The sequence below is a fragment of the Nilaparvata lugens genome, chromosome 1 (genome assembly GCF_014356525.2).
Source record: "Nilaparvata lugens isolate BPH chromosome 1, ASM1435652v1, whole genome shotgun sequence".
Lineage (NCBI taxonomy): Eukaryota > Metazoa > Arthropoda > Insecta > Hemiptera > Delphacidae > Nilaparvata > Nilaparvata lugens.
This window is the reverse complement of record NC_052504.1, coordinates 34,145,351-34,164,829: the sequence shown is the minus strand read 5'-3', so window position 1 is coordinate 34,164,829 and position 19,479 is coordinate 34,145,351. Positions and strand designations below refer to the sequence as shown.

At 37.1% G+C, this 19,479-nt stretch overlaps 1 protein-coding gene across 1 annotated transcript in view; it reads left to right on the top strand.

The window, feature by feature from the left end:
• The window catches only part of LOC111044522 (Ig-like and fibronectin type-III domain-containing protein 2), a 325,827-nt gene that overhangs the window by 61,154 nt on the left and 245,194 nt on the right, over window positions 1–19,479 (top strand). Inside the window, exon 3 of the mRNA XM_039423891.1 lies at window positions 16,484–16,523. The gene's annotated coding sequence lies outside the window, so the exon portion shown is untranslated. The remainder of the gene's footprint in view (window positions 1–16,483; window positions 16,524–19,479) is intronic.

Here is a 19,479-nt window from a genome sequence, read left to right as displayed (position 1 = left end):
TAGTTATCTTCAGGAGGAATTCAGACAAATAAACTATAGTTTAAAACTGTTGATGTGAAACAACACCACTACATTAAACTTTAACTATTTTAAACAATGGAATGGTACATGTTTACCGTGAAAATTAACAGATACTGCACTCAAATAACACAAAAACAAAGTTCAGAAATCAGTGTGTGGAACGATAGATGGACGAGGACGTGGAGGAAAGTATTAGCAGCTAATGTTTGTCATTAAATGACTGTAAGACTAACTCAGCTTCATAGTAGAATTGTAATTACACCCAAATTCAATTTTACTAGACGAAATATAATAATTAATGATGATGCAGTTTTGCTAGTGGGTAGGTGTTCTCGAAACCGAATAGAAACGAACGAGAATAGATGAACTGATGAGTGATTCTTGGAAAGTAAGGGATGGATAGGGAGTGATGTAGTTGATGATTTTCATTTAATGACTGAGTATCAAATTGTGACTGACGAAGCATGTAAATGCATTAAGTAGGTGGTTGTGGGTGGCGATGACGGTGGCAGTGCATCTGGCCGTTCAAATGCGTTTTCCACGCTTCCGGAAATAAGAAGCGTGAGTTAAAATATGGCAGCCATTGTGGACATTAACATAGCGCTCAGACAAGCGCCGCGCATACAATTTCCACCCTAATGACGTCACTATAATGACGTTACCCGACGACTCATAGCTGAGGCTCTTATTTCTCACGACGCGATGGTGGGTGATGCGATGGTTGTTGATGCTCATCAGGCCGGCAAAGTGTGTCATCTTTTTCGCGTGCGCACCCTTCCACCATCGTGGGATTCACTTCAAACCTGTCAGCATTAGATGAATGGTGGGCGATAGTGTCATTCGAAGGGAATACTGACAGTCTTACTGTACCACCTCAACTCAACATCAGCATGTACGATTCCTTATCGTCATGAAACCGTTATTACAGGCTATTTCACTTGCGCTGATTGATGGCACACGACGAGTGAATTGTACTCGTAGTGCTCTTTCACTGCTACTTCTCACTCCAGTCTCCTGTTGATCGCCTGCAGCCTGGCTACCTAATTTGTTCTTGCCGTGTGGAGTTGCGAGAATATTTTATGGTCAATCAAAAACCTTCATAGGACTCCTGTGATATTCAAGAAGCTGGACTTGGGAAACACCACTGATCAATGTGATTCGAGAATCGTCATTGATACGATAAAGCATATTCTTCTAATTAACAAATGGATATTCTATAGATAAATATATTTAATTGATGAGTTGGAATTAGCAGATAAAAAGTATGAACTTAATAGATTATAGTACTATTTTGAGAATTTCCAGCTTCTCTCATTATTTCATTGTTCATTTTAATCTCCCAGTTGTGTATTTCCATCTAGTTTTTTTCTGGTTGACAAAATATTTTAGGATCTACGTAGTAGCTCCTCCTGTGCAATTCATGAGTCCAAAAATCAATAGCATTTTGTGGAAAACACTTTGTATAGTTAAATTGAAAATTAATTCATGCATAAGAATAAAAAAGTTTATATCAGTTCTATACTGTATAATAGAGTAAACTCACTTCACTAAGTAAATTATGTTGGTTTTAAGTTCGCATACAGTCTCATTGAAGATATCTCTCATATGATATAACATTATAACGTTTGGAGGAATGATTTAAATTTATAGATAGATTTGTAGATTTTCTTGGTACAAATTCGAGAGGATGGGATAGTGATTTGAATAACCTAATAAATAGTAGTCAGTTAACATATTCTGTATACATATCAACTTATTGATAGGTGGAACCATTATCATGATTGTCAAATAATACGTTGCTGCGATGGTTGCTTTGGAAGAGTCACAAACACAATGGTAGATTGTGGGCACGTGAGTCAGCACGCTACAACTGCAAGTATCATTATTCGCTCACACATAAAGAAGGCGTAGGCGGGGGTTTTCGTATCGTATTGGTTTCTTGTGGCAGGCGGACGTCTGCTGGGACTATTGCTTCAATGATGCGTTGTCCCATCATATCACCGAGAACAGAATATCGTCGCTCTATCTTTTATTTCTCGGCATCTCCCTTTCCCATTTCCATGATTTGCAAATTCGTAAAAAAGGGATAACAAAAAAGCGGCTCTCGAAATAAGGACTCTCTTTATCGAGGAAATTCGAATATCCAGCAAAAGGATTTATCCATTCTGTGTGTACCTTTGTCTCTTTTCTTTCGCTTTATCCGTTCTAGAGCTTGCACCACTTTCAAGCGCCAACCAGAAAACCAAACCGATTTCCGGTTCTGGAATATGATTTGTGAATCCCGCGCGGTCCTCTCCAAGGGTCGTCTCACACCTACCTCACCTCTTCCCCTCACACCTAACCCTCCATCAACTCCACACCCCACACCCTTCCTGAATTATGGGCAATCGCTTTCACTCTAGTTTAAACTCTTGGCTGACGTCTCAATGGAAAACGTTACAGGCGGAAATCATTTGAAAACAATTGTCGATATTATCGAATGAGATTCTTTAAGAACTTACGATAAATACTGAATTGAACTAAGAATATTTGCGTTCAGCTCTCTGAAGAATGAATTATCTAGAAATGATCAAGGAAAATTGACTCAAAAATTTAATCACTCATGAAATCATTATGAATTGTAAGTCTTCAAATGTAACATTATAGTTTTAGGAAGGCTGTAGAGTTTGAACTATCGTCTCAGAATTCTTTCTTCCAATACATTCACATGAGTCAAAAAATAAAAAACTCGGTATAATTGTCACAAATTCACGCAATTTATTGAAGTGAATCAATTTTTAAAAACGGAAGACAAATCTCGTCGTATTATCACAGAATTATCTCAGAGCGACGTGAAGCATGCTGATGTTATCTTGAGTGATATACTGTAGATGCAACGTGATCCAAGTTTGTTTATTTACAAGGGAAGAGAATAAAAGGATACAGGCAGTTTGGACGAGGTCCAGAAGTGGAAGGGGACGCCGTTTACGCACTCATCCGCGAGGAATGGAAGGCAGTGGCGGAGGCGGCGGGGGCGGCGGCCTCAAATTCCGCGCGTACCGTTCGCTTGGAGGGCCTCTGCCGCTCAACTAAATGACGCGGAAAAGAGGTAAGGACAAACGCACAGCGAAACTCTCTTTCGCGTTCGCTGCAGACTTAGCTGGGCGAAATCTGCTCTGAGACAAATGGGATCGGATTCTCTGGAAACAGTTTGTGACTAGAGGAATGAGCTCATGTACCTTCTCCACATACCACGAGATCCATTCTAATCCAGAAATCAATAGCTTCGATGAGAACCGTTGAGCTGCGATAATTCCATTGAAGAGCGTTCATTAGAGCTAACGAATTCCGACACAGCATTACTTTCAATCACCAAAGTAGAGCCTATTGATTTTGATACGCATCACACTCTGATGAGCAACATTTTTGAAGGTCTTTCATTAATGTCATAATCTCATCCCTTTTCTCTGATGTTGGGGATGAAAGATATGATTGAACTGGCTTACACCAGTCAGTTGATGGAATTATACTAATGAGAATAGATTTATTGGTCATTAAGTAAATAAATCACAACAGGTAAATCATCGAAGGTTGAAAAAGAATCAAATTATAATTTCAATGAATAGGGTTATTTTAATTTGTGTTCATTACTTTGTGTTGATTCAATCCTACTCACCATGTCTCAAACCGAGATCTGCCTATAACCTAGCAATAAATCATCAGAAGCTTTATGTCGCCATGAAAGTTGCTGAAGTGAACTATCTCCTGGAGTGATCTGAATGCATGAGAAGATGTTGTGGCTATGCACACACAAATGGATAGATTCAATTTCCTGAGTACAAGAGAAAATCCCCGCAGCGCGTTCTATAGCAACTTCATTACGGATCAGGCGGAAGAGATTCACTCTCCGTTCTTTTAAAAAACTCAAACCTGATTATCAGCTGAGAAAAGGGTTTCTCGGACGACTGCCGTCTCAATATTCCATCCACCAGCTCTTCTACATCCCGCTCCATTATCATTCAACATGAACTTCTTCCCAGTCTTCCTTTTCTTCTAAGTCAGCTTCTCCATACTTCCCTTCTACTGATTTCCACTTTCTTTGATTTCACACGCCTTTGCTTTGAGTGAGCGGAGGAGTAGCGACTGATTTCCGCCATACATTCTCCTACTTTGTAGTGGCAATATCTCCGAATAAGTTCGTCTTTTGAAGGGATGGGTTCAGCTTATTAGATTGAATACGAAACTTCGGTTTTAGCCATGGCGCTGATAGAGATAGGAGAATGGCATCAATGAATGCTGATTATAGGGGTAGATTATTGGGAAGACCCTCAAAGACTATAAAGTACACTTCCTTTCGAAAATTCGTTCTGCAAGTGCTTAACTTCTCTAGCAAAACTGACTAATATCGAATTTTTGAGGACAGAATATTGAGCTGGTCGCTTTTTTATATATTATCACTAGTTGCATAAAATTTGAAGTAACATTCGCTGTTTGGCTGGCTTTGCTCGATAATATTGCTTGTCTCTTTATCAGTCTCTTCGAGTTGAAAGTTCACATTTGGTTATGCTTATATGAAAATTATACTATTAATACTTTTTTGCAGTTTTCTCAACTTTATTGACTTGTACATACCAAAATACATCAATAGAAGGCAATATCTTCTTGATATATCTCTAATCAAAACCAATGTGTGCGATTGTTTTTTACAAGGTTGAAATGTCTTCTTGCTGGGCTGGGTTTCAGATAATTAAATTTGAGTTTCTGAAAATAATACTTCATCGTTGATGTAATGCATTTTGGAGCGTAGACCAGTTTTTGTTTCAACAGCAAAATAGCAAATCAAGTTTTGACATTATCGTAAACGCCATCGTTAACAATACTTGGAGTGCTCCAAGATTCCGAATCCCAGCAAACATGTGACAGCTGATTGCCGACTCATTTCGTGCTAAGAACTCACTTATACGTAGCTCCAAGTTGTTGAAGAAGCTGTGTCACTCTGAAAATAGAAACTGATGATATCTCTGAGCGGACGGCCGGCAAATCAGCGTTTGTGGTTGGTGTTCTTGTTTTGTAGTTGTTGGATGACGTTGTAACTTGATTTTCGTAATGTAGATCCGAAGTTTGGCTTTAGGAACCAACAAAATTTTCTTGGATAGATTTGGTAGGTGGCGGGGGGGGGGATTCGACAAGTGTGCTGAGTTGTCGGAGCTCGGGAGTGAGGCGACTAGGGAAGATCGTCTAGCTTTTAATGGCTTCGAACGCAAGCCTGCACAAACGCAAACAAACCTCTCACACAAACTAACACACACAATTGCAGTGTTAGGGTAGACCGAGATTACAACCTACTCAAAGTTCCTTCGGACTTATCATGCTAAGTCCAAGTCGACCCCGCACCGCTCTCATTACCCTCCCAACTACTTTGACCCGAAATCCTTCCTCGCCAGTCTTAATGACTCTTTCTCGCTTGAATGCTTTCATCTCTTGACAAGCCATCATCCCCAGCCTCCTCCTCCTCCATCTACTCCACCTCACTCCCTTCCATCTCTCAATACGCAATCTTCTCTCACTATTACTGAGCTGGACGATATGATGCTGTCGATTCAGTAAAATCTATTTGAATATGCGATATCATGAGACCATGAGCGTGCATTAAAATATGGATTGAACTGCAACACACTCTCTAACTCGTGAAGTGTTTTGCTTCCAAACGATCTTATGATCATGATTTTGAGTATTCAGAGACTTTATCTTGAATATCACATTTCTGCGTCTCATGAAAGTTCGAGTATGATAATATAATCTAGTGAATCTGGTAGAATCTTGATTTGTGTCTAGTGGATTCACCACATGAGATCCATAATATTCATAATCTGTTAACAATAAAGCTTGTCAGGGTTCGATTTATATCTCAAAATTTCTGCTTGTGCTGATCTATATTGTACCTTTACATGTATTTAGTAATTTTCATGTACTGGTTTAACACGATTTATCTAGAAAATTATTCATGATTTTTGAGAAATAGAATTTAATTAAATTAAAAATATTTAAAACTTTTTTTAGATCGATGATTATTGACGGCAAAATACGGATAATGATCGACTATTGTGATAAGGCATTCTTCACCAAATAATTCAATTCTTTATTCATTTTAAGATTTATCTCCATCTACATGGACTATTCTTCATAAAACCGATGATATTCTCCATCAATTAAATCTCTTTCATAACTTTTGAATTATATTCGAGAGATTTACGTTATAAAGAAACAGTGTACCGGTGAATAAAAACAGATTGTGTTGGTCAAAAATAGATCAACCGCCTCTCCACCCCACGTTCTGTTAAAGTATGGAGAACTCTGGGGTAGAACCTACAACTGTATAACTGTGATGCCATTTTATTGGGGTAGCTTTATCGATTGTTCCAATCACTTTCCAAATACTGTCTGTTGATGACACAAAATGATATCGTGTCTACACGCACAGTGAGTCATCGTCCGGACAAAACGCTAACGACTGAGCAAAAAGTGCAGGATCATTGTCCACAGTTTTTGCACCCCCACGTTTCACGACTCTCTTTTTCCGTCTGCTTTTCTCTTCTGCTTCCTCTTTTTCCCCTCTACTACGCTTGAGGCTTACCACTTCCCCATTTTCGGTTCACACCGAACGGATGTGCATGACCTTTTTTACCCTTTCATCAGATGACAGTTGTTGGGAATGTTATGGAAACTATATTTTTTCAAAACTCACCTCTTCGCCCCATGATGATAATTTATTCGTTGACAACGAATCCATTCACCCCGTGAACACACGTGAAAAAGTGGAGTGATGATTTTGTGAAGATCCACGTGTGGATTTCATTATTTGAAAACGTCGGAGACATGACCCCAATGTGCTGACGAGGCTTGTCATATCTCGGGCAGTACGAAACATTCCATTTGCTAGTCAAACAAATGGGATTAAACTCAATGTAGTGAAATCATTTCCTACTCCCTGTGAAAAACGACAAATTAAATTAAGCCTTGCAAGAGAGTGTTTTCCACTGTCAATCAACATTACCATGATTTTGATGATACCTGTTATTTGTCTCCCAAGTTTTGATGAGAACAATTTATTATTGGCATAAAAATGCCAATGATTCAAATGGGTGAATCATTTTTGACCATTACTTGCTTATCACTAGTAGTTCTGTGAACATTAGACCTCGCGCTCAATGAGTTACATTGACCTGTTGTTATGTTTTCTCAAAAATTAATAATTTATCAATTAAAAATGTCTAGAAAAAATCCTAAATAAACATAGAGCTTTCTGTCCTATATCGTACCGTGACGTGTTGTCCCGGAATGTGAGTGTGAGCGCTGTTATCAGGTCTGGCTGCAACTGTCTACAACGTTGATGGAAAGATACAATTTTCAAGATGTTCGATGTTTTTGAACGGGTAGTATTATAGTCCACTAGACAGCTGATATATGATGAATAATTCTATAGTCTGATTATTACGGTAATATTGGCGTATGAAGGAGGCTAATTTTTCCTTTTATATTATCCTTGAAATGCAAAATTTCCAAAAACCTTGTATATACGTCAACACGCAATTTAAAAAGGAACATAATTGTCAAATTTCATGAAAATCTATTACCGCGTTTCCCGTAAATGCGCAACATATAAACATTAAGAGAAATGCCAAACCGTCGACTTGAATCTTAGACCTCACTTCGCTCGGTCAAAAAACATTTCAAGCCTGAAACACTTTTTAATCCAGCACTTGATGAAAAAAAAATACATCTGACATTTTGACGACGAAGTAACATTAAAATAAAACAGTATTTTTTTGAGCCTCCAAGATTATGACTAATCCCGTATATCGTCTGAAGTCCTTTCCTTACAGGATGTCTTAATTTTTTTAAGATGACTCCACTCTCTACATTATAAGGACTCATATTGAAAATATAGTACTACATTCTGCAATTTATATATCTTAGTCCAGTCAACGATATATTATAGAGGGAAATGTTTGGAACACAATTTTTAACACCACAGCTCTTTTAAGGATAGTTAGAGGATTAACATATCAAAAGTCATCAACCCCACCCACTGTGCTAAAGGGGTGATTTGAATGAATTTTTTTCATTTTTCGCATATATATCGGTAACTATGCATTTTATGAACATTTGTTTTCTGTGCAAAATTGAAGCTTACAAAGTTTCGACCACTACATTGTTTCCATATCTCTCATATTTTCTGAGATATCCGCTCTTGGAGGTGAGACATTTTTTGAAAAAACACTTCTGCCTCCAATTTTTTCATCTTTTCTGCCTTATAATAGATCAGTTGACGATGAAATTTGGAGGGAGAGTTTGGAAAACAATTTTCGACTTTGCAGCTTTGTTTGAGACTAGTTTGGGGGTGAACATATCAGAAATCTCAATCCCTACATCATGTGCTGAAGGGATGAGGGTGGTTTGAAGTTGAATTTCCCACTTATTACTTAAATGCTTATGTGCCGGTTGCACAGCAGCCGGTTATATTTTAACCGTGATTAATTCCTTGAGAACCAATCAGAGAAGCCGTCTTATCAGAAAGGCCTTCTATGATTGATTCTCGTGGAATTAATCACGGTTAAAATTTAACCGGCTGCTGTGCAACCGGGCCTATGTCTTGGAAACAATGTGTTCTATCGACTTAATGAACTACATAAAAATCAAGCTCAATACATTTCCTACAAGTTTTGTTTCGTAAAGGTTTTCGATATATCTGATACTTCTCGAGATATTTATATTCTAAAGTGATGCATTTTCGAAAAACCAATTTTCTTCCATTTTTTCGCTCTTTCAAGTCTTATAACTTTTCAACAATTGATGGAACAAGAATGTGCTGATTACGAGCTTGTAGGGCATTAAATTATCTTCCATTCCATGTATGATTCGACTATTTCACGCATTCCCACACGACTGTTGCAGCAATTTTACTTTTGAGTGTGAAATCTCAAGATTTGCAACAAGTGACTTTTCCGAATATCACACTATTCTGTCATAATAAATTGGCAGTGTGCTTCAGTATGCACATTCATATTGAGTAGGCCAATTGGAACGTCTGCGGAACTAATAGCCTGGGTACTATACAGTTTTCTAAACTTCCTACCAATATTCTAGGGCAATATTTCTGTGTACGAATATAATTTTCAAACTCTCCGAAAGTCCTTAGTTATTCACACAGCCACCATTTTGTTTTTCTCTTTTACTACTGTATTTGTTTTCTCAATAATAGCTGAACATAGGGAAATGAAACGTTGCACAATCATTCACAAAAAGACAGAGCTAAGGGCCGAGTAGCCTACAGTTTGCGCTAAAACAGCGCCACACTGTTCCGAAAATCGCGCTGTCGAAAACCCGCCATTTTGTTTTATGAATTTGAAAAATGCTGAACAGAAAATTTCACACTCAACACTAAAACTGATGCAACAGTCGTAAAGAAATGCGTAAAATATTTTCATGTATATACATCAAATTGAAAATAATTTGATTCTCTATCAGCTCATAATCAGCACGGATTTTTTTTCATCAATCGTTCAAAAATTATAAGGTTGAAAAGATGAAAAATTGGAGGCAGAAGTGTTTTTTCAAAAATGTCTCCCCTTCAAGAGCGGATATCTCCGGAAATATGAGAGATATGAAAAAAATCTAGAGGTCAAAACTTGTTGGTAATTTTGTAAGCTTCAATTTTGCACAGAATACAAATGTTCATAAAATGCATAGTTTCTGAGATATATGCGAGAAATGAAAAAAATTGTACTTTCAAACCACCCCCACCCCTTTGGCAGAAGGGGTAGGGGTGAGGACTTTTGATATAATACCTAATCCTCTAACTATCATTTGAAGAAATCCGTTGAAAATTTGAGCATTCGTTTCCTGGACTATATACCATTATGTGACAGGAATGTCGACCTCCTTCAGGCCCAAAACTAGACAAGGCGACGATTAAGACGAATTATACAATCATTTCGAAGTATAAAAAGTTCTATCTGATCGATTCACTTGGATAAATGACCAATTTTTCGAAGTTGATAAAGTGAGACTCCAGTAGCACACTCGTTTACCATCAACTCCATTAGGAAGTCTTAGCCATGCAAGAATGATGCTGTGTTGAAAACAAATCCCTGTTACAGAAGTTGAAAAGCCCATAATATTCTATATTTAATCGTGTAATCGATATTTAATTGAAAACAACATATCAAACTTCTACGACACTAACTGAAGAGGAGTTTTGTCGATCACTCAGCATGGATCGAGGATGGTCTGCGTTCGAGCCAGCTGACCACGAGCGAGCATTTCACCGATTTGCAGCAAGTGCCCAGTTTAATTAAGGGGCAACACCAGATGTGGGTGAACGGGATACGTCAAATGAATAGCGAGATGTGCGTGTGAGAGAGTGATATGACAAGGAGCGGCGATGCCATTGGTCAGGCAAGGGGTATTTTTACGTATTTGGTGGGGGGGTTGAGAGGAACTCACAGTTTCGCGGCTGAAGATGGAGGCGCATTCAAAGTCGCTCTGCGCTCTGCTCGGGGCTTGATATCACGCATGGCCGATTTCATCCGGCAAATGAATTGCGGCCGGCCTGCTTGCTGCTTCTGCTGCTTTCAACTTCACTTGGCCTGCTTTAGTCTCTTGCAGTTCAATGGAGGCCTTGCACCAGCACCAGCAACAGCACAGTGCCTGCTGAATTTCCTCATAACAAACTCTGTGCTACCTGGACCACGGACGTGTTACCACCGAAACTGTATTTTCAATCTCCCTTCATTGTTTGTCTTCTCTCGTCAGAAACTGAACTATTGTTCCATCGGAATAGTGAACTTCAAGGTTCAAGTTCGATCTCGTGATCTTATTTTTTCACCTAGTACTCTTAGCCAAACACCAGCAACCTTACTCTGGAGGGCAGAAGGGCTGAATGAGAGCTAAAAAAATTCGACCAATCGAATTAATTGCAATTATGTCTTGGACATTTAGTGGATAATTTTTGACCAATCATTCAGATTTGTTATTTTTATTAATAAAAACGGAATTGCATTTTTTAAATTGTATCCAATATTGAGCTCTTTTTATTGTTATTGCAAGTGCTGTACTTTACACGTACAATCTTATTGAACACAGTTGTGGATAATGGTATAGAAGGGATTCATTATTTCAATGAACACTACAGAATGAAGAAATGGTCTTAAAAAGCCTCTCTCAATGGAAGGAGTGATGAAAAAACTTTCAAGATGACATTTAGGGGGATCTCATGGAGAAACTGAAAGAAGATGAATTACTCTGCTAGGAAGAGCTCTTAGAATGAACGCTTAGAGCTGTTAGAAATCTAAGATGTAAAAAGAATTGGAAATATAGTTCAGCTCAGAAAAGAAATAATGTATATTTATCATAATCGAAATTGATTTCCTGTGAGAAATAATGAGAGTCTTAGTCCCCATTGAACTAATAGTTATCACTTTTTGAGTCCATTCCTATTCAGCGTACAACAATTTCCCTTGTTGAGTGTCGATTGCCGAAGACTCTTGATGAGTCATCTCAAGTTCTTCAATAAGTTATTCTACAATCCAGCTGAATTAGCTCGATCTAAACTGAAAATGAGATAAGGTCAATTCCATTACTTGATGGAATTGTGTACTTAATCACTACTTGTCGATATCAAGCTCTTTATTTCTTCTCTTGTCAGCCTTATTTATAGAAAAAAGATCAGCTTACTCTCCTTTTTGAATCTCAAACGTTTCTCAAGTTCTAAAGACGAGATCATTCCAGTGATCAATTCATCAGTACTAGGAATAATCTATTATTATTGTGCTAAAGATATATTTATTCTTATAGAACAATTACTCAATTGAATTTTCAATCTTTTCCTGGAACATGATTCTCAATCCAGGAACTTCTCAAATTGATTGAAAATTGAAATTAGGAAATGATTGGAAGTGCGAATATCCACCGGCAAAGTCTAGGAGCCGGGAGCAACTCAACCCCACTTTACTATCGCGTAAATGATACTCGAATGATTATCATAAGCAAAAACATCCTTAATAAGTGTTAGTACCATTTGCAAAAAAAATGTTTTGCAAAACATCATTTCTAGGACTAACATTGAATGCTCAATGAACACATCTATATTCATCGAAAACTCTTCACTTGATTGACAGTTATCCAATAATTCAGGGTCGGCTGTGTTCAATTGGTGACACAATTATTAATGACGATGATGGCAGTCCATCATCTCACTTGCACTGCAGCCATTGTTGTCAGCGGCATAAAACGGAACTGTGTTGAAAAGTTGAATGCTTGTAGCAGTCCGGTTATGCATTTGATCAGTGTTTTGAACAAACAATGACGTCCTATGTAACGTTGAGTGGACACAACTATCGAGGGGAGAGACCCCTCCTCCCTCCCGACCAATCTCCTCATTCATCGGCGTATCTACTCAGTCTATTGTTAGCAGACAATAATTGTCGGCCAGAGACAGATAATGCGCGTCTGCATTGGACATCAATTAACATCTATCAACATGCAGCGATCTGATGCAATTTGTCTCCGAGTAACAACCATCGGCCAGAGTTATCGAAAATATTCTCATCAACGATGCAATGAAACAATCATTCTGGAGGGGTGTAATAGAGTTTCCGATCAAATATACATTTTTTTCAAATTTTAATCGTTATCGTTATTATCATGATGATATTTTTTCATCATAATCAATACTGTACTTTATTTTTCTTAGTTCATTTGTTTTGTTAAACCCCAGTCTATAAACGATACGAATAAATATGCAGTATTTATCTAGTTGCCTACTTATGGAGGTCGAGTAGTACTCACTAGTTCTAAACTAGAGCGCAACATAGTATAAAGGATTACAGATCTTAACGTAGCATGTGAATCATGAGCGTTTCAGACTTACATTGACAGGGATCAGGGAATCTCGGATAAATCCATGTTTGTGATAGTTATTGAACTTGTAGGATATTCTGCTGTTTTAGAACATCAGCAGTTGGGTACATGCTGTTACTACACAAAGAGGATGGTATCTGGGATAACGATGCTTGTGAGAGCTTGCACACAAATTAATTCCACTTTGCGGGAAATGGCTGGCATAGATTACCTGTGTGCATTTGGCTGGTTTGAGTTATCGCACCTGTAATCGCCGTCTAGACTTTTTCTCCAAGAGCTGCTGCTAATTAAATTTAGTGAGCTGAATCTTTTGCCACCGCCGCTGAGAGGCGGAAGGGCTGGAGGCGGAGGGCGGAAGGAGGAAGACTGATTACGTGGTGTAGGTGGAAAAAGAAAGTGTTCGGTCCATAGACAATGGGCGCGCTCTGTGTGGGGTGAATCCATTTGTCTTGCAGCTGGTGAAAAATGGCTCGAGCACCCCTGCCACTTCACCTCCTCCTACTGCATGTTTGCTCCACGGCACTGGCTGGCACAGCTTAGAGCTGCTGCTGCTGCTGCTGCTGCTTGCCTGCTGAAAACAGCTATAAACGTGGAATGCAATTCTCAATTCAACAGTTGATACCTCCCTTTCGAATCCTCCCCTCAATCCTCTCACAAACGACGCCAATTGATCTCCTCGCCACCAGTCATTCTTCCCCTCCACCCCACCGCACCATCATCACTCAACCCATGGTCAACACCAACATCTGAACTCTGCTCAATAAATTGAGAGATTACCACTTACAACAGGATCTGTTCACAAATCAATTATCGGTGGAGTGTGGGTGGACAAAATATGGTTGCATTTCACAATCAGATAATTTTCTTTGGTCGACTTGATTTGTTGACCTGTATAAAGTAATAGGTCAAATGCAGAAAATAAAACTCTAGAATAATTATTCTATTCATCGTCTAATATGATCTCTCAGGCTAGCTGTTTGGTTTTTGAATTCCATATATTACAGAGCTTATTATTCCATATAATATTACAGAGATTCATGCTCTATAACTCCATGTAGATTGTACATCATCATAGCTTACTGTTAAAAAGTAAGAATTCTTGATAGAAATACTGTCTCAATAGATAGAAAATTGTCAGAAGATGAAGAATAAATATATTCCATGGATCAGTTCATCCAACAGAGTGAAAGGATAGTGATGGAATTAAAGGGTTTGATGAAGTATATTCTTGATAATTGATTACAATGAATCAGTTCATGAGTTGAATGAGTTCATTATCAAGAAACAGTATTTTTGTATCGTATCGTATGGAAATTGTTTCTAACGAATTCTTCGTTGAAAAGTGCCTGCAAGTTTCATCAATTCATGATTATAATATCGGTTTGGAAACTCGGAACGAGTAAATGTTTGTGAATCAAGATAGTTGTGGAATAAAGTCCACTGCAAACGGTTCTCTACAGATTCTTGTACGAGACTACTAACTGGTCAGAGGTTTCATGGCTGTGTAGGAGTAGAAGCGTTATAAGAGAAGAAATTTATTAGGTTGAGATACGGTACCTTGTTGGCCACCACAAATAGCGGGGATCAGAAACCACTGGACGAAACTTAATCCAAAACAAATATTCATTCTGGAGCATCTGCAAAAACAAACAGTGTACTCAATTTACAACCTACTTCATTTCTCCATGCTTAGCTATTGTAGAACATCAACAACTGCTTTGAATTAATTATATGAACGGTCTGCGCTTGGTTAGCTCTTGTCCGGTTTATTCCATTACTTAGCTTTTTGTGTGGCTTATCTCATCTGAGCGTTTTAAGTGCACAAGATGTACAGCATCCCTATAAAGCGAATGATATACCCAATTAGTAGCGCCATAAAACCAAGCAACCATTATTTCCGCAATCATCCTTAATTCTATTCATACAACATGATCCCTCCTTCTAGAGTGAATGTGTAAACAGCTATTCCCTACCTTAATCACAACACTAATCTGAACCATTTTTCATATAAATGGTTCAGGATTTTCCATTGGCAGTATAGGCTGCTTACTGAAACTAGAAAAATGAGACATTTTGAGACTTTTCATGAAGTAGGTATCTTTGATCCATTATCCATAGTTACTAAAGCTACCCACATTCGTTCCAAATAGAATTGGAACATAATATGACGGTTGAACATATTCTTCGGCAAAGTTTCATTATTGAACATTATTATATTGTTCAGTTTCCATCCTTATGCATTTCTCAAAAATGTCAGTTGTTAACTAAAAAACATGTATAAAATTCTGCCAAAAATTTTACTCTGAATAGTAGTAGATAATTCTCTTGTTTGTTCAAATGAGCCAACATATCGATTACTGATGTTATTGTCCTACTCAAATGCTAAGTTGGCAAAGTTGGCTGTTTGAGCTCAACAATTCAAATTTTGTTCCTTTCCTTCACTTTTCCATAAAAAAGATCATGTGCAAGAGATTCATTTGTGAGTTATGCTAGTATTCTAGTATTGATGTGTAGTGGAAATTGACCAACATTTTGAATTGTAAATGGATTTCTAACCTATTTTATTATACCTGTTCATTCCAAGAAGGAAAATGAGAAGTTCTGGACTGTGTTTGCGTCTTGTTTCCTAGTTTTTATTCGATAATTTATTTGAGTAATTCTCAAAGAAAAAAATGAAAAATACGAGTATTAACCAAAGTAGTGTATTCTGAGGTACATTGAAACAGCTCACTAAACAATAATTCAATTTGTTCTATGTTGAGGGCTCATTTTTCAAGCTACTCTTGTTTCGCGATATCAATTTTAGAATTTGTTTCTTGAAAATTCTTTGTAATTCAATGGAAACGAACTCTTAGGGGAATGAATCTACGTAGAAAGATTCTCATTCTTGATATATATTTATCAAACAACGACTACTGATTCTAGTCAGTGTGGATATGGTTGATGTGATTTCGAGGAAACACTAATCAATGCTTGAGTTTGGAACAGTTCAAACCTCAAACATCCATTCGGAATGAATTCGATACAAACTCTGTCGATCCCAGAAGCTCTTCATGCTACGAAATAAATGTTTGTTGCACATTCAATTGTGCAGATTGATTCTTTACGGCAGGAAATGTGGTGTAAAGTATGTAAATCCTCTCGACAAATTGATGCATTAGGTCCGCTTCAACACATCTCAATTGAATGACAGCATCTAATGACACATAGATCAAGACATGTACACTCGACTATCAATCAAAGGTCTATCAATCAAAGCAAGATCCTAACTCATGCATGAATCCATATCATTAATGATGCCATACCACATCAAAGTACTACTTACACGTTAGGCACTACCCGAACATCAAGTAACATAAAACCATCATATGGCAAATTCACTCCAACCCAATTATTGATGAATATATTATTAATAGACGACGTCTCATATGCTACTGGTGTTTAAAAATAATTGCGTTATTAAAAATAATGATGAACGAGCAGATCTCTTAATGATATTGACTCATCTCACGGTACTACACAATACTGTATTAATGGAGCAATATTATTTTCTGTGTTTCAGAATTGAGAACTGTGCATGTTCTTGGATAATCCTACAAGAAGTAAGTTTTGAAAAATCAGCAATTGAATAATAATAAAATATAGTACATTATAATAAGAATGGGTAAGAGAATGTTACTCAAGTAGGTAATTATAAAAACTACCTGCTTCGAAAAAAACGGAAAAATCAGGTGTGTATCTTGAATTTGATTATTCAAATAATAGTCCAGTCAAGGAAAGTTTATAGAAGGAAAAGTTTGACCCCGCAGTTTTGTTTAGGGTAGTAAGGAGGTAAACATATCAGAAGTCCCCACCCTACCTCTTGTTCTAAGGGGGTGGGGGTGGTTCAAAAGTACATTCTTTTGGTTTCTTGCTGATAACTCGAAAACTTTGTAACTTACGGACATAATATTGTTCTATACAAAATTGAAGCTCACATAATTTTCTACAATATTCTTCTCACAACTTATTCTATATCTTCTCTAGTTTTGAGATATCCGCTCTTGAAGGTGCGACATTTTTGAAAAAACCACGTTTGCTTCCAATTTTTTTCTTTGTTTGCTCCTATAACAGTTCAAACCTCAAACATCCATTCGGAATGAATTCGATACAAACTCTGTCGATCCCAGAAGCTCTTCATGCTACGAAATAAATGTTTGTTGCACATTCAATTGTGCAGATTGATTCTTTACGGCAGGAAATGTGGTGTAAAGTATGTAAATCCTCTCGACAAATTGATGCATTAGGTCCGCTTCAACACATCTCAATTGAATGACAGCATCTAATGACACATAGATCAAGACATGTACACTCGACTATCAATCAAAGGTCTCCCGTGCAAGATCCTAACTCATGCATGAATCCATATCATTAATGATGTGGATCAAAGTACTACTTACACGTTAGGCACTACCCGAACATCAAGTAACATAAAACCATCATATGGCAAATTCACTCCAACCCAATTATTGATGAATATATTATTAATAGACGACGTCTCATATGCTACTGGTGTTTAAAAATAATTGCGTTATTAAAAATAATGATGAACGAGCAGATCTCTTAATGATATTGACTCATCTCACGGTACTACACAATACTGTATTAATGGAGCAATATTATTTTCTGTGTTTCAGAATTGAGAACTGTGCATGTTCTTGGATAATCCTACAAGAAGTAAGTTTTGAAAAATCAGCAATTGAATAATAATAAAATATAGTACATTATAATAAGAATGGGTAAGAGAATGTTACTCAAGTAGGTAATTATAAAAACTACCTGCTTCGAAAAAAACGGAAAAATCAGGTGTGTATCTTGAATTTGATTATTCAAATAATAGTCCAGTCAAGGAAAGTTTATAGAAGGAAAAGTTTGACCCCGCAGTTTTGTTTAGGGTAGTAAGGAGGTAAACATATCAGAAGTCCCCACCCTACCCCTTGTTCTAAGGGGGTGGGGGTGGTTCAAAAGTACATTCTTTTGGTTTCTTGCTGATAACTCGAAAACTTTGTAACTTACGGACATAATATTGTTCTATACAAAATTGAAGCTCACATAATTTTCTACAATATTCTTCTCACAACTTATTCTATATCTTCTCTAGTTTTGAGATATCCGCTCTTGAAGGTGCGACATTTTTGAAAAAACCACGTTTGCCTCCAATTTTTTTCTTTGTTTGCTCCTATAACTTTTCAAAAATCAATGGGAAGAATCCATGCTGATTATGAACTTATAGAGCATGAAATTCTCTTCAATTTGATGTATAATTTCACACTTTCACGCATTTACCTACAATTATTGTTGCAGCAGCTTTAGTGTTGAGTGTGAAATCTCCTGTTTTCAACGATAGAACAATTATTGACAAAGGAATTTGGAGGGAATGTTTTGTACACAATTTTCGACTTTGCAGCTTTGTTGAGACTAATTAGGAGGAGAACATATAGAAAGTCCCCATTCCTAACTCATGTGCTAAGGGGATGAGGGCGTTTTAAAAGTTGCATTTTTCAGATTGTTGCTTCCGAGCTCATATATTGAGAACAGGGCGTTCAACCGACATAAATAACTATTCAAAAATGAAGCTTGATAAATTCTCTACACTTGTTTTGTGGAATATTGTGATATTTCAAACAGCTCCCGAGATATTCGCTCTTGAATGTGTGTAATTGTTAAAATAACATATTTTTATGCAACGTTCTGCTCTTTCAGGGCTTATAACTATTCAACAATGCATCGTGAAAATTAATGCCCTCACCCCCTTAGCACATGAGTTAGGAATGGGGACTTTCTTCATGTTCTCCTCCTAATTAGTCTCAACAAAGCTGCAAAGTAGAAAATTGTGTACAAAACATTCCCTCCAAATTCCTTTGTCAATTTATTGTTCTATCATTGAAAAACAGGAAATTTCACGCTCAACACTAAAGCTGCTGCAACAATTGTAGGGAAATGCGTAAAAGTGTGAAATTATACATCAAATTGAAGAAAATTCCATGCTCTATAAGTTCATAATCAGCATGGATTCTTCCCATTGATTTTTGAAAAGTTATAAGAGCAAAAAAAAGAAAAAAGTTGGAGGCAAACGTGGTTTTTTCAAAAATGTCTAAATTCTTAAAGAATAACTTGTGAGAAGAATATTGTAGAAAATTATGTAAGCTCTTCTATATTACTAATCATAATAGCATACACTAAATAAACAATTAAATCTGTGATAGTAATGTGAAATTCATGAATGATGAATCCCAGTAAATTCATATTGCATGAATTATTATCAATTTTATAGCTATACATCATTTCTGTGAAAAAGAGTTTCAAAGGGTTATGATATTCCCCAAACTCTCACAATCCGTAGTTTTCTTACTGTAGATAAAATCATGCATTCATGATAAAGTTTTACATTCCATTAATTTACAAAACGTGTCATTTCGAAAGTACATGAAAAAACATGACACATAAAGAAACTGAAACAGGTAATGAATAATGTAGTCATGAAAAACTGTATTTCAGGTAACCCAATTTAAAGAGTGT